This window comes from Tenrec ecaudatus, chromosome 1, assembly GCF_050624435.1.
Source record: "Tenrec ecaudatus isolate mTenEca1 chromosome 1, mTenEca1.hap1, whole genome shotgun sequence".
NCBI classification, from domain to species: Eukaryota; Metazoa; Chordata; class Mammalia; order Afrosoricida; family Tenrecidae; genus Tenrec; species Tenrec ecaudatus.
The window spans coordinates 208225204-208240729 of NC_134530.1; the positions used below are offsets into that span (position 1 = coordinate 208225204).

General features: G+C 40.6%; 1 non-coding gene across 1 annotated transcript; it reads left to right on the plus strand.

Annotated features, from left to right (window-relative positions):
• Positions 1–13331: 13331 nt before the first annotated feature.
• LOC142438407 (small nucleolar RNA SNORA57) lies at positions 13332–13480 on the plus strand. The gene has a single exon (XR_012782784.1). It is a non-coding gene; the product is annotated as a small nucleolar RNA SNORA57 (small nucleolar RNA).
• Positions 13481–15526: the final 2046 nt, after the last annotated feature.

The following is a 15526-nucleotide window of genomic DNA, read 5'->3' on the forward strand; positions in this document are numbered from 1 at the left end:
ATTAACAATGTGCTCCTTCTAGACTTTCCATCAAATTTTACATACGATCTTGTAAATGTACAAATAATCAGCGAAACATTCTTCTTTCACTTTGACAAATGGCATACATACAAATGGCAGCCTCCTCCAAAGAAAGCTACTCTCTTTTCCAAAGCAGTGTGACAGTGCTGCATACACAGCAAGTACGTTCAAAATGTTCAGGGAAGGTTCAACCTATAAACCACAAATTGAACATAGGATATACATTTGCTTTCTTGAAAATGATACATAAGTGGATCACAACCCTGAACATGGTTGCATGTGGCATTGCCATGATTAAAAACACCTGGGTTTTGTAAACCGTCCATGTTCCATATGCCATTGGCTTAAAATTAGATCAACGCTGGACTAAAAGTCCATGATCAATTCCTTGGAAATAGTAACAAGCATCTCTTTTATCTTTTCCCCTTAGTACTAGATTGTGCACGCAGTAAAGAACAGCACCATTACCTTGAGGACTGTAGTTCAAACCCACCCACAGTTCTCTTCTGCACATGAGTTGGAACGGACTCAATGGCAGTTAGTTCGGTCTTCTTTGTACCCTGATGGAGGCTGGCAGTGGCGGGATTCTCCCTTTTCATTCAGGCGATCTGGCTTCTCTTCTCAGTCAAAGAACCTCTTGTGCAACAATGGCCTGTCAGTCAATGGTGAAGAACATATTGTTGAACAAGTTTCAGTGAAGCACCCAAATTAAGGCTGACGAGAAAGAAAAGCCTACCAATCAACTTCCTAACATTTATCAATGGATCATGTATTCATCATAATGGTCCAAGCCTCAAACTCTCATGAGGATAGTGTATGACCCGGCAGGGTTTCCTTCTGTTGGCATGTAATCACCATATGTTGGGGTCATCCTGAGAGCAGTTAACAAACAAACAAATAAAAATATCCTAGAAAGAATCCTTTTTCTCGCTGTCATTGAGTCAATCCTGACTCAGGTTTTTGAGGTTGTAAATCCTCATCAGAACAAATACTCTCTTCCCACAGAGCCCCTCAGGGGTTTGAACTGTGGACTTTGAGCTTAGCACTCCAAAGCTTATCAATCAAGCCTGCTGAAAGTGTGTAAATGCTTAACATGCTGGACCCCTTCCATAAAGGCTGGAAGTTTATATCCTCTACTCCACTTCCTAGATCCCTCCAAAGAAAGGCCTGGTGTTCGACTTCTGAGGAAGAGTCAGCCTTTCAAGTCTCCATGGACTGCATTTCTACTTCAATGTGTGTGTATTTCTACAATTAGAATTTTACATTGTGACAACTGTTTTTTTAATACAAGGGTAAAGTTTTGGGTGAAGAATCAAATCAGTCATCACAAAAAATGTATGACAGAATAAATTTTTAAGTCTAATTGTCCCACTAAGGGGCACATAAGATTCCGAGTGGAATCCACCTCTGTTATTTGAGAGTGGAAACCAATATTTCCATCGTGGAGAGGACACTGCCTGTCTACCTGGTCATTTCACATCAAAATTCAGACCATGATGAGGAAAATGACCTTTAGACTTCCACCCAGTTCAAAGTCTAACTATGGGTGAAAGTGAAAGAACACACTGATTGAATATCAACTGTTTGCTGCTAATTAGACGCCTCTAAATTCCCCCAAGGATACTTGCTAGCCAATTAAGCTTAATTGCTGAGCACTAGGGCCTTGGGGTCTGGCCCCTACAGAAATCAAAGCAGTAGCTGCAGGAACTTCGTTGCCCAGAGCAGAGTTCCAACCCCAGGCTTCTCAAACGAATCTCAGCGACAGTTTACTCTAATGCGTTCAAACCTAGAGAGGGCATAACCCACCTTTAGACTATTGCCCTATTATTTAGGATTGATTTCCAATTAATTTTCTTCTCTAAGTTCCAACATATCCCTTTGCCTTTGCTACTTATTCAAGTGTATTATAATCAAGAGAAGCGTTATTAAAAAATACCCCCGGGGGGCGGGGGAGGTAGCATGCAAAATTTTCATTACAGAACCCACGACATTCAAATAAATGAAAGTCAGAATTCACTAGATTTATTATGGGTGGGAGGGAAAGAAAGAAATTTTGACACTAAAAAAATTAGTCCTAACCTGTAAATTGTAAAATATTCAAAAAAAATAAACAGCTATATGAATCCTATTTTCATCTGTACCACTGTAAGGTATGATTTTGTTATTATCTTAGTCTGTAAATGCTTTTCTACTCAGATCCTGATAACTAAAAGAAGATAAGGATATATTTTCCATCTACCATCGACAGGAGGAAAATCATATCCCTATGCCAGACTCACTGTCTTTTTCAGATTTATTTGTATGAAGTAAGTTGCTATGCCCTCTCGTCACCATGACAGCTTTCTGCAATGCTTGAAAACACGCCCTTTTACCCTGACACTCTGGTCCAACTCAGATTCTACAATTTGCATTTAAAATAAATGAATGCTGAATTTTATTCTTATTCAAGGCTCTCACCAAATGGCTTTGCATCCAGTTTGCTACTAGAGTGTGAATAATTTCCATACCGCATTCATTAGTCATGGTAACAAGCAAATATGATTCATAGGAAATGATTGAATCAAGAGGCAAATTTCTTTCTTTCTTGTGGTATTATTGATTCCGTGACCTCCTTCCTCTTTTTCCTTAGTTCTAAAAACATAAATGATCAGCATGATGCTTGCTGAAATATAATGAAATGATCAGATTTATTTATGAGTTCTACATGAAAAGAGGGCATACACATGAGAACCCATGCAGGGAAAAGAAGATACCAATGTTCTGATGTATCGATGCAGAGATGACGAGAAAGGATAAGAAAGGAAGAGGCCAAAAAGGGCATGGCCTGTGATGTAAGTACTCTCCCAATTATGATGACAGAATGCATGCAATGCACCCTACTTTGCATTCTTTGTAGACGTGCTATTGTTCTTGGTGACAGAGCCTAGGCAGACACACTACACATTGATGTTGCTATCTGCTAATCCCCTGGTGCCAAAGTGCTTGACTCTCTAAAATCACTTGAAAGTGTTAAAAAGGAAACCTGGGCAGAAAAGAAGATAGCACCATGAAGACTACTGTAGATCAGATCCTTTCAAACTTTAAATTGAATAAACAATAATGTTACGAGAAAATTCACAGGCCAGCTGTTGTTATTATTTCCCTTTGAGTTATCTCTTTCCCATGACAACTTTATGTATAACAAACTGAACTGTTTCTGGGTCTGGAGTCACCTTCATGTTCCTTGGTTTGTTTGAGTTCATTGATGTAGGTGTTACGCTGTATTTCTGAGTGCTTTCCAATCTCAGGTGCTCGTCAGTTGACCCTTTATCAAGAAATGTTCTCTTGTCATCCTTAAGACTTTCATTGGCTGATTTTCAAAAATTGAACCCCAGATCTGTATCCTAGTTTGCATTACTCTGTGTCTTGGTTACTTAGTGCTACCACAGCATAAATACCGCAAGTAGATGGTTTAACAAACAGAAATTGGTATTCTCATTGTTTCAGAGGCTAGCTGTCCAAATTCAGGGTACCAGGTCTAGAGGAAGATTTCCCCACTCTGTTGGCTAAGTTTTGTCAAAAGATACATCTCTTTTTTGGCTTCTGTTTTCTTGATGAGCTTCAGGTGGCATGGTATCTATCTTCCTGTTTCAGTGATTAGTTCCCCCTCCTCCTCACCCCACCCCCACCCGAGCCCTGAATCTAATCCATTCATGTTATTCTTCAAAAGTGATAAAGTTAAGACACATCCTACACTGATGTGATTTTGTCAACATGAGAAAATTCTATTTCCAAATGGGATCCCCAGAGTGTATTGCTGCCATGTGCCCTGACATTTATTCCAACTCATAGCAACCCTTTCATCTGCCCCGGGAGACTTGATTCTGACACAAGGGCTCTTTGAGATGTGGCCACACGCAGTACCATCGGTGGCATGGGGATAGACATGGGCTGCTAACGACAAGGCTGGTGCTGCCAACCCTGTCGTCACTGCCCTTGGAGGAAGATGCTGTGACCTGCTCTGGGGAAGACTTCTGGTCTAAGAAGCCATATATTACCTTGTTTCTACTCACAAGGAATTTGATGGCAAGGGGTCATTATCAAAGCAGTTACAAGTTATTTTCAGCCACAGAGCCCTTGGCAGGTGAGAACTGTCTACCTTTTGGTTAGCCCCCGACCCTGATACCATTGCACCACAAGGGCGCCTTGACCCATAATTACTACACAAAGTTAGAATTTACAGCATATCTTTTAGGTGACACAATTCAGTTCACAGAGATCTGGAAGCTCTGCTGAAACCTGTGCCTTGGTTGACCCTGATAGTATTTGAAATCCCCTTGGGAAAGCATCGAGTACCATAGAAACAGAGAAGCCACCACAGGGAGACAAATTGACAAATGGGTCGTGGATGGGACAACTGGGGATTAAGCAAATTCATGCGATTTTATCTAGCTAAGCATCAGTTGTCTCAGACAACTTCAAGAACATTGAGCAAATTCACATGGGGAAATTAAAAAATAAGATTGTTATGAAAGCCAATCATGAATGAACTTCTTTTCAAAGGAAAATTGACTCCCAGGAACATAACACTAAGGGAGCCCTGGTGCACAATGGGTAAGACCTCAGCTGCTAAATGAAAGCTTGGTTGTCCAAACCAACGTAGCAGCTCCAGCAGCTCCATGGGAGAAATACACTGTGATCTGTTTCTCGAAAGAGTAACCCAATGGAACCCACGGCCATTTGGCTAATTCCAACTCTTGGGGATGCCATAGAATGGGACAGAGCTGCTCCTTCGGGCATCTGAGGCTTGAACTCAGGATGGGAGCATACAGTCTCATTTTCGCCCACAGAACCCGTGATGAGTGTATGCCACGGACCTCTCACTTTGCAGCGCAGTGTTTCCCTCATTGTGCCTCCTGGCTCACTCTCTACAATATTGCAGCTTCGAAACTATGATGAAGAACCTACTCTGATAGGTAGAGTTACTGTGAATGAGCATGGACAAGGGAGTGCCTAAGAAAACCAACATTGACAAATTATCTTTTAATTTTCATGTTACCTGAAAGAAACAAAGCAAAGTGTACATTTGTGTCTTGTTTTCATAATTCACAAAATACTAAATGTGTTAGTCTGGGTAGATTAGAGAAACAAATTTAAAAAGCATGCATATGTATATCAGGGAGAGGTTTATATACAAGAGGAATTGAATATGGAGAAAATATCCCAACCCAGTCTAGTCCAAGGCCACACATCTGATTTAGCCCATATGTCTGATACCAATCTATAAAGCCCCCTTCAGACTCATGAAACACATGCAATGAAGCAAAATGCAGGACGATCACAAACCAGTGGGTAGAAAGTCTTTGGGTCCAATGGCATTGTAAGCATCTCAGTGCTGGCAGGGGTCTCTCTGTGGCTTCTCCAGCTTCTGAGGTCCAGTTGCATCCCTGTGACTTGTCTTCTGCAATGTCTCCCAGGAAGTAGCAGAGAGAAGTGTCTTCCGCCTCCAAGGAGGAAGTACCAGACTTCCCAGAATTCTCAGAAGGTCATGCCCACACAGAAGTCTATGGCTATCTCCAGATTGAAAACCTAGACTCCACCCCTTCACTCTTAATCCTTATATTGACACCAGGTTAGCTGACTACCACACTAAAGAATCAAACTAAACTTAAAATCACATAAGCATAAAAATATTAAATTTAAATTAGCAACACAAATTGGTCATAATAAGGATGATTATTTTCTCCACCATTCAGAATCTGAACATGCATCTGACAACTACAGTAGTCTTTTGATTTCTGAATGCATCACAGATGATACCCTCTCCCTAATGTCTTCCTCTCTGACAAAAGAGAATATAGTTGTACGGAGAACCTACATTGTGAGCCTGCATCCACACAGGTAAGAGAGACCTACAGAGAAAAAAGTTTAATATAAAGACTTATTAATTATAATTATTAGTCATCTGAGTAATTAATCCAACGGCAATGAAAAGATCAGTTAAATGAAGTTAGATAGTCATTAAAATCAGCCATTCAGCAATATGGATGAACCTTGAAAACAACATTATATCCAGTGGATTAAGTCAATCACAAACAGATGAAAATGTACAAGTTCTCTTATATAAAGTAAGCAAATATATGGAAACCAAAGATTATAGTTACCGGGCGTGACTGAGTGAATGTTGGTGATAATGGACTGATTTGCTAATGATAGTTGAAAGATCGGAGAAGGATCCTTTTAAAGTTAAAAGGATAACTTGGGGAACACAATCCCTGTCACCAAATCATACTTGCTGCAGTTATTGAGATAGTGTATGTTTTGCTAGTGATGTATATTTTCACCATGATTCATATATATTTATATATATATATATAATGCATACAGCCTCATACTTCCCTGATTGTCATTCGATAATTCAAATAAGAAACCATATGAAATAAAAGAGTGACCACAACTTGTAAATATGTAATGAACAATAAAATGAAATAATTAACAGCTGTGCAAATAAAGAGCTATGCAAAGGACAGACATCTTCACTGAACATGTCAGGTAAACGAAGGCAAGTATGTCCCTAGCTAATGCCCAGGAATCAGCATCATTAGTACTGTGGTACTCAGAAAGAGAACTGTTATCAACCACCTCAAATACATGCTGTCGGCATTTCTGCACTGGAGCCTAGGAAATTAGAGACTTTTTTTCTGTTCTTTGAAGTTGTAACTAATTGTGATCACCTCTAACTCAGGTATAGATATGTGATTTGTAAATTAAAATGTGGAGCCACAATTGCCGTAGATCAGCCTATTTCATGGAAATGAGATTTAGCAAATTGACACTAAGACATTCTAAAATACCCTGCCTCACTTTCTGTGCAAAGTTTAGAATATGTTCTCACTTTCTGTGCAAAATTTCAAGAGTAGAAAACTCAAAATGATTTCAAAGTTCAGTTGAGAATGGCAAAATCACAAAGTTGGCAGGTCAAATGAATCATAAAACTGGCTTAAGCTTAGAACCCTGCTCACACCCATAGAGGCAGTATGTTTGCTGGGAAATATACATTTCTAAACGTTGACGGTATTTTATGATCCAAGCTGTTGTTTATATATATACAAACTTATACAGATGACTTTGGCTACCAACAGGGTATTATTTACCATAAATAGCAATACTATATATAGAGGGTAATGTTATATAGGCATTCATCAAGTGACAATGATAGTGTTAGCAAAAGTGCTTAAAATTAATCACAGTAAAACGCAAGATAATATGGAAAACCACTATGAGGACTGTCATGAACAACACAATTTACTGCGCTGTTAATTTGGGAAAGTGCACTCTGTGATATTTTAGAGAGAGCAAAGAAAATAAATATGCCATTAAGTCAGACACACCTCTAAGTTAGCCCAAATCTTCACGTCAGGCAAGTAAAAAGGGAGAAAACAAAAGCAAAATTTGGGCAACATGGTTACAAAATTAGCCTCCAGTTACAAGATGCCCTAGGCTTAGTCTTGAGGGACATTGGCTCTAAAGCTCAGTGAAGGTTTAAGGACTGTGATTCCACACACAGGAGGCTCTCTCGGTACTGGAACAGTGCAACAAAGCCCTGCACACAAGGGATCAGAAAACGGATCAGAAAGACGGTAGAAGGGCTCTGGTCTCTGATTTTCATAATTAAAAAAAATCATTTTAGTAGGGGCTCATACAACTCTTATCACAATCCATACATACATCAATTGTGTAAAGTACATTTGTATATTCATTGCCCTCATCATTCTCAAAACATTTGCTCTCCACTTAAGTCCCTGGCATCATGTCCTCATTTTTCCCATCCCTCCCCACTCGCCCCTCCCTCATAAACCCTTGATAATTTATAAATTATTATTTTGTCATATCTTACAATGTCTGACATCTCCCTTCACCCACTTTTCTGTTGTCCATCCCCCAGGGAGGAGGTTATATATAGATCCTTGTAATCGGTTTCCCCTTTCCACCCCACCTACCCTCCACCCTCCAGGTATCGCCACTCTCACCACTGGTCCTGAAGGGATCATTCACCCTGGATTCCCTGTGTTTCCAGTTCCTATCTGTACAAGTGTACATCCTCTGGTCTAGCCAGATTTGTAAGATAGAATTAGGATCAAGATAGTTGGGGCGGGGTGGGGGGAGTGGAGAGAATTTAGGAACTAGAGGAATGTTGTGTGTTTCTTCGTTGCTACACTGCACCCTAACTGGCTCCTCTCCTCCCCGAGACCCTTCCATAAGGGGATTTCTGATTGCCTACAGATAGGCAGATGGGTTTTGGTCTCCCCTCCACAATCCCCCTCATTCACAATGATATCGTTTTTTGTTCTGATGATACCTGATCCCTTTGATACGTCATGATCACACAGGCTAGTGTGCTTCTTCTATGTGGGCTTTGTTGCTTCTCAGGTGGATGGTCACTTGTTTATCTTCAAGCCTTTAAAACCCCAGATGCTATATTTTTTGATAGCTGGGTACCATCAGCTTTCTTCACCACATTTGCTTATGCACCCATTTGTCTTCAGTGATCATATCTAGGAGGTGAGCACGCAATGATATGATTTTTTGTTCTTTGATACCTGATAACTGAGCCCTTCAACACCTCATGAAAGGCATGTACATATGGAAATATATTTATATATGAGGATGTGGAAATAGATCTATGTGCTTATATATATATATATATATGTTTAGTATTAAGGTAGCAGATGGACATTGGGCCTCAACTCACTTGCTACCTCAATGAAAGAAAACTTTGTTCTATTAAACTGGCCTTCCAAGATGCTCACCTTCCTGAAACAATAGCTGAAGACAAAGCGGGTGCATAAGCAAATGTGGAGAAGAAAGCTGATGGTGCCTGGCTACCAAAAGATATAGCATCTAGGGTCTTAAAGACTTGAAGGTAAACAAGTGGCCAACTAGCTCAGAAGCAACAAAGCCCACATGGAAGAAGCACACTAGACTGCATGATTTTCAGGGTATTAACTGCCAGCATTAGGACTGAGAAAGAGGGAGTGTGGGATGAATGTGGCTGAAAATGTTCCACTTGTGTAATTCTGGAAAGTATTTCATCTTCATTGTCTATGTTGGAAGCACAACCCAAAGTAAGAGGATTTAAACAGGAGAGACAAAGGAGCACCAGAGAGAACAGGAACAGAGTTTCATTCACTAGGAAAGTAAATTCTGAAAGAAAGGCAGGGAAGCAGCAGCGAGGGAGCAAGATCAGCATCGGGGCAGGTTAATACTATGGCATCTATTCATTTTATTAATCAGGGGAAGAGCGTGGATTGTTATTTTGCTGCTTACCAATATTGCATATTTATTTATGTTCCTTATAAGAAATTAATACACTGTGGTTCTCTGGATTAAATGAGAGTTCTCACAAGTCAGAATGTTGCTGATTTAAATAATAAATTATGTCTTCCAGGTAAGCAACACTTCTTAAGCTCTGTTCTGTTTTAGAAATTCAGTGGACTTCTTCTACTGTCTTCAGGCGGGTTATCAGCCAACTTGTCTTGGGCTGGTGAGAGACCTAGTCCTTTTTCTAGCGTACTTCTATGTGTAGCTTGAAAAACAGAGGTCGAATCTGATAAATACAATTTTCTTCTTTCTACCAAAGGAGGCTGTCTTCTTTAGTGGGTACAGGGCGATTCATAGTTCTATACTTTATTTTAAGAGTCCTGAATGGAAACCTGAGTTCGCAAGCATTTTATTTTGAATGCATTCCTTGTCAACTAGAATACCAAGATGCTGCTTGCTACACTGACTGCACAGGCAAAATTGAAATTGGGTCTCCTGACATACAGTTGAGTCTGTACCTGTTCTTCAGAAGACAGGAAAGTTCTGCTAGCATTGAACTTTTGTTAGGGAAACTAAAGCCCTCAGAATATCCTAAAAAGATCTTAAACTCTCCATCTACGCAGCTGTGAAAATAATGACTGCCCAAAGGAGTGGGCTGCCCCACACTTCGCAAATGTGTTTATTACCCTCCACACCCAGCTTACAGCATATATTTATTTCATACAGTCGATATTAAGAGCACAACAGGTATGTCCACTATCAGAGGAGTTAGAAGGGAGCTGAAAGTAAACAAGACTGATGCAGGCCCTGCTCTCATGGATCTTATGTTCTAGTTAGTAAACTGGTCGATCAATAAAACAAACAAGAAAATGTGAGAAAATAAAAATTGCTAGAATCCATCCCATGGGAAATACGTCTGGAGCTGTGTGACTCTCAATGCAGTTTCTCACACAGAAATTGACCTCTCTTGAGTGTTCGGATAGCTGATGAGTAGTTAAGCTAAGGCGTCAGAAAACGGTTCTGGAGAAAGACCGAACCAAGTAATTTGGGGGGGAAAACCCCAGAAACTCTCATATTTTTATTATTAGATATGCTGCTCATGGAACAATTAACCAAAAGGTAGCTTTTTAAGCTAAAAGGACAAGGAATCATTTTAAAGATTGAAACAGCAGACATTATCAATGCCGTGTGTGTAGGAAAAGTATATGTATAGATTTATAGATTAAGAGGGAGGTAGGGGCTTCAAAAAGTTGGTGGGAAAACCCTGTCCTCTCTGGGCTTTTCTCTGCCTGATTGGAATCATAGGAGATAATCCTGACAAAATTAATTTCTATGAACAGCCTCGGCATTCTAGAATAATCTCTTAATGCTGGGTTGCATTCTTTTAAAGGTATCAGCCATGCTTATCAAAACCATTATTACAGTGTAGTTTATGATATGGGGTATATGTCTATCTATGGATTTAGAGGGCTCAGGGAAATATGAGAATTTTCTATGCCACTGGGGCACAGATATTCTTTGTAAAAGTAAATATTAAAGATACAAAGGAAAATCTGGAAAATAAGTAGATAAGGTACATGGAATAATTAGTGTCTTTTTCAGAGATAAGTACATGCAGTAAAAATATTACCACTTATAGAAACTCAAAAGAAGACCTGGTAGCACTGGTCAGTAAGGATTGGGTTGGTAACTACAAGATGAGTGGTTCAAATCCACTAGCCTTCGGTAGGAGAAAGATGAGACTCTCCTTTCTCAAGATTTGCAACCTCAAAAAGCCCATGTAAGGTCATCATGAGTCAGAATCAATTTGATAGCAGTGGTATAGGGTTTAACATATAGGACAGAAAATGCTGCTTCGTAGGGTTTTTGAGGTGGTAAATCTTCAGGAAAACAGACAGCGTTTTTCCTTCCTTTGAGCAAGTGGGTAGATTTGGAACACTGGCCTTGTTAGCAGCCCAATGCTTAGACCTCTGTGCTGGTGGGCTTTCTTGATAAACATATTGCTCCTGTTTGTGTGACAGGGCCTTAAAATGTTCGTGAAAAAATATCACCACATTGTAAGTTAATTTTTCCATACACTTTTTAGAACACCCTTGAATGAAACGGGGTCTGTAAGAGTATTGGGAAATTCAAAACAGGGGAGAAACCATGATTCAAGGGGTCCAAATTCTAAAGCAATTCAGCCTGCAGAGATAGTTAGCTGTTGAATACCTAGGTTTGGGGAAACCCATTAAAATAATGGGTACAACAACCATAGCTATGTAATATCTAGACAACTTAACTTACAAGTGTTTACCTTGCTAAACTTTAAAAAATTCAACACCTTAGTGTGCAGTAAACAGTGTTCGGGGAGGAGAGGAAGGGGGTGGATACCCTATTGCCACGAGGCAATTATCAGCCATGCCACCATGCTCCATCATTCTTTACCTATTCTCACAGGGATCGTTCCTCTCACACCACTCTACAGCTATGCTGGACTTCATGATTCCTTGCAATGGCCACACATAACTCACAGAAAATACTCATTGTGTGCTCACCTCCCTGATACAATCGCTGAAGACCAATGGGTGCATAAGCAAATGTAGCGAAGTAAGCTGATGGTGCCCGGCTATCAAAAGATATAGCATCTGGGGTCTTAAAGGCTTGATGGTAAACAAGCAGCCATCTAGCTCTGAAGCAACAAAGTCCACATGGAAGAAGCACACCATCCTGTGTTATCACGAGGTGTCGAAGGGATCAGGTATCAGGCATCATCAGAACAAAAAAATCATATCATTGTGAATGGGGGGGTAGTGCGGAGTGGAGACCCAAATCCCATTTGTAGGCCACTGGACAGCACCTTACAGAAGGGTCTCCGGAAGCAGACAAGTCAGTCAGGATGTGTTGTAGCAATGAAGAAACATACAACTTTCCTCTAGTTCCTAAATGCTTCTTCCCTGCCACTATCATGATCTCAATTCTACCTCACAAATCTGGCTAGACCAGAGGATGGACACTGGTACAGATAAGGAACTGGAAACACAGGAAATCCAGGGCAGATGATCCCTTCGGGACCAGTGATGTGAGTGGCAACACTGAGAGGGTAGAGAGAGGGTGGGATGGAAAAGGCGAACCGATTACAAGGATCTACATATAACCTCCTTCTTGTGGGCTGGACAACAGAAAAGTAGGTGAAGGGAGACCTTGGACAGGGCAAGATATGACAAAATAATAACGTGTAAATGATTAAGGGTTCATGAGAGAGGGGGGAGCGGGAAGGGAGAGCAAAAAATGAGGAGCTGATGCCAGGGGATTGAGTGGGGAGCAGATGTTTTGAGAATGATGAGGGCAATGAATGTACAAATGTGCTTTACACAATTGATGTATGTATGGATTGCGATAAGAGGTGTATGAGCCCCTAATAAAACGATTAACAAACAAACAAAATAAGGGAGTCTCTTGGGAGGGTTAATAGTTTACAATCACTCAGGTTTAGTGAACAATAAGGATATAATCAATGATGCACAACTACACCTCTCCTTAACCAGCAACCAAGGCCTTCTCTGGTCCTCATCCTCTCAACCAAGTGATCCCTTGGCTCTGCCCTGTAAACCAGGAGAGCAGAACACCAGTGGCTCTGTCTTATAGCCTTGTAATCTTGGGCCAGATGAAGAGCAGGTATTTCATATCTTAGCATCCATCGTCTTAGTCTCTGTGCCACTGTCTCTGGTGTGCCTGTTCTTGGCAGCCCCCACCACTTCAGACAGAGATCTTGGCATGGTCTACCAATGCTGCTGACATGTCTCTTTGTGTCCCAGAGGCTGTGTTATACCTAGGAATGACTTTGATGGAGATGATGCCTAAAGTCCTATGAGTTAATCAACTAGCCTTAAGGATGTCCACAAGGAAGCAAAGGTGGTATCAGGACACACTGTTTCTACTAAGGTCTGAATTTAGCCTCACCTCCTTAATCCTGTAACCAGGAGAAAGATGAAGTGTTCAATTTCTATAAAGAGTTACAACCTTGGCACCCTCCTTTTCTTGGCGGGGGCCGGGTGTGCAGTCCCGGTCCCCGTTATGTACGGAGGCAGAGGGAGCGGACTCCGGTCCCCTCGGCGTCATGTCTTCGGTGCCGGCGGCTGCCCATCCACGGGTTCTATCCTCAAGCGCCAGGACAAGGACCCGGGAGAGCAGGCCGGAAGCGAGGTTCCGCTCCGGGCTGCTCACTTCACCCTCTCTGATTTCAGGGTTCTGGACGCCGCCTCGGAAGCGGGAGCGGTCATACCCCCCTTGTCTCGCCATTACCGATCAATAAAGACTGCAAGCCACAAAAAAAAAAATAATAAAAAAGAGTTACAACCTTGGTACCCCACAGGGAAAGTTCTACCCTGTCCTAAAGAGTCACTGTGAGTCAGAACTGAAATGCTGGGAGTGGGCTTGGTTGAGTTTGGGAAACCTGTAATGGAGAACTCCCTCCAAATGGGATAATAGACACAGGCACCGAGTCCTGAATTATGACTAGAAGGACCATGTACATTTCCTGTTTCATCTCGTAGTGGCATCTTTACATTTCAGCATGGAAAACTTTCTTTGAGAGGGGTTTTGCAACCCCAGCCATGTCATCTCATATTGAGTAAATGACAGATTCAGAATTTTAAAATCTTGGATGATATTGCTGGTTCTAATTCCTTGGTAGTCAACGCGGGGAAAACATGAGAGAGGTTTAATAAATTCTACTGGGGACAATAAAGGTAAGGTCACAAGTTTAGCACACTTGGGCGACAAAAACATTGCATTTCCTGCTTCATTTGGTCCCCCCTCTATTGACACCAGAATTAGTGTCCTATTCCAGTTCCATACTCTTTCCTGCTATCTCCGTGGACCCAGCCTCATTTCTTGCACTGTGACTCACTGGGTGCCCTCGTTCAATGCCTGCTTCTTCAAACTATGGTAAAAGCATACTTACCACCCCTGGTAAATCACCCTCTGGGGGGCCACTATTTCTAACTTTACACTTTGAAATTTGCTCCATAGTTTTGAACTCACATCTTTCACAAAAAAATAACAACTTGAAATATAAGTAGAATTTACTGTAATTTATTTCTATGTTTATTTTGTAATTTACTTCTCTAAGTTATTTCTATGATTATTTGTATCTCTTCTATAAAGAGTGTTACAATTTAATTAAATTCTGTTTGGCTCATCAAAGTGTCCCACATCCTCAGTTTACTGGAAAATCAATTGGTAACATAAAATCTCCTGTCTCTAAGTTCACTTAACTAGGTCATCACTCCTTTCCATATTAAACACAGAGAATGCAGCTTAATAAATGCTACTGGGCACAATAAAGACGAGGTCACAAGTTTAGCACACTAGGGCTACAAGAACACTGTGCAATAGATTTCAAATTGCCAGAGTTCCTTTAAAATAAAACAAACCAAGGACATTGAAGACAACTCATCACTGTGATGAGACTGTATAAGGAAAAAATAAATTTGTTCTCCTTCTGAATAGAAAAAAACTAATTTTATATAAGGAACACTCCATGGAGTTTTATTTAACCACATGCGGTTGACTAAGAGTGTGTGTCTAAAGCACTTCAGCACCTCTTGGAATGTCATCATTCTGAATTCATTTAGAATGCAGCGAAACATCACAGAGCATAATATATTCATTTGATCACCATTTGGCTGTCACATTTATTTCTATAGGTGTTCAATTGCAATTTGACATTACTGGGCACTCAAGAAAGCGTTAGTCTTAATTTCTATAGTTGCCCCACTGTTAGAATTCACCCTCTGCATCTAAATCAGCACATTTGCATGTACAATATATTCTTGATCTGAGCTTTATACGTTAAAGCATCTTTTCCCCCCTCTGATTATCACGTTTAAATGCAAATTGTTTGATACACTGCTAGACTGTTACAGTTGTGAGGAAATCTTATAAAGAAAGAGATTTCTTAGGTAAAGTATGTCTGCAAAACTTATCTAAGCTTGTGCTAGTTTCTTATAAATAACATATGCATACATTAAAGTCAACTTTTCTCCCAACTAACCTCAACCAGAACTTGTTAAAATGCATATATCCTTGGGGAAATAAAGAATCCATGGCAGTTCCGCAGCAGCTCACCCGAAGGTTGGCTGTTTGATGGTGTACAGGGAGAAGATTAGGCTCTTTTCTTCCATAAAGAATTCCTGCCTTAGGAACTCTGTGAAGTAGTGCT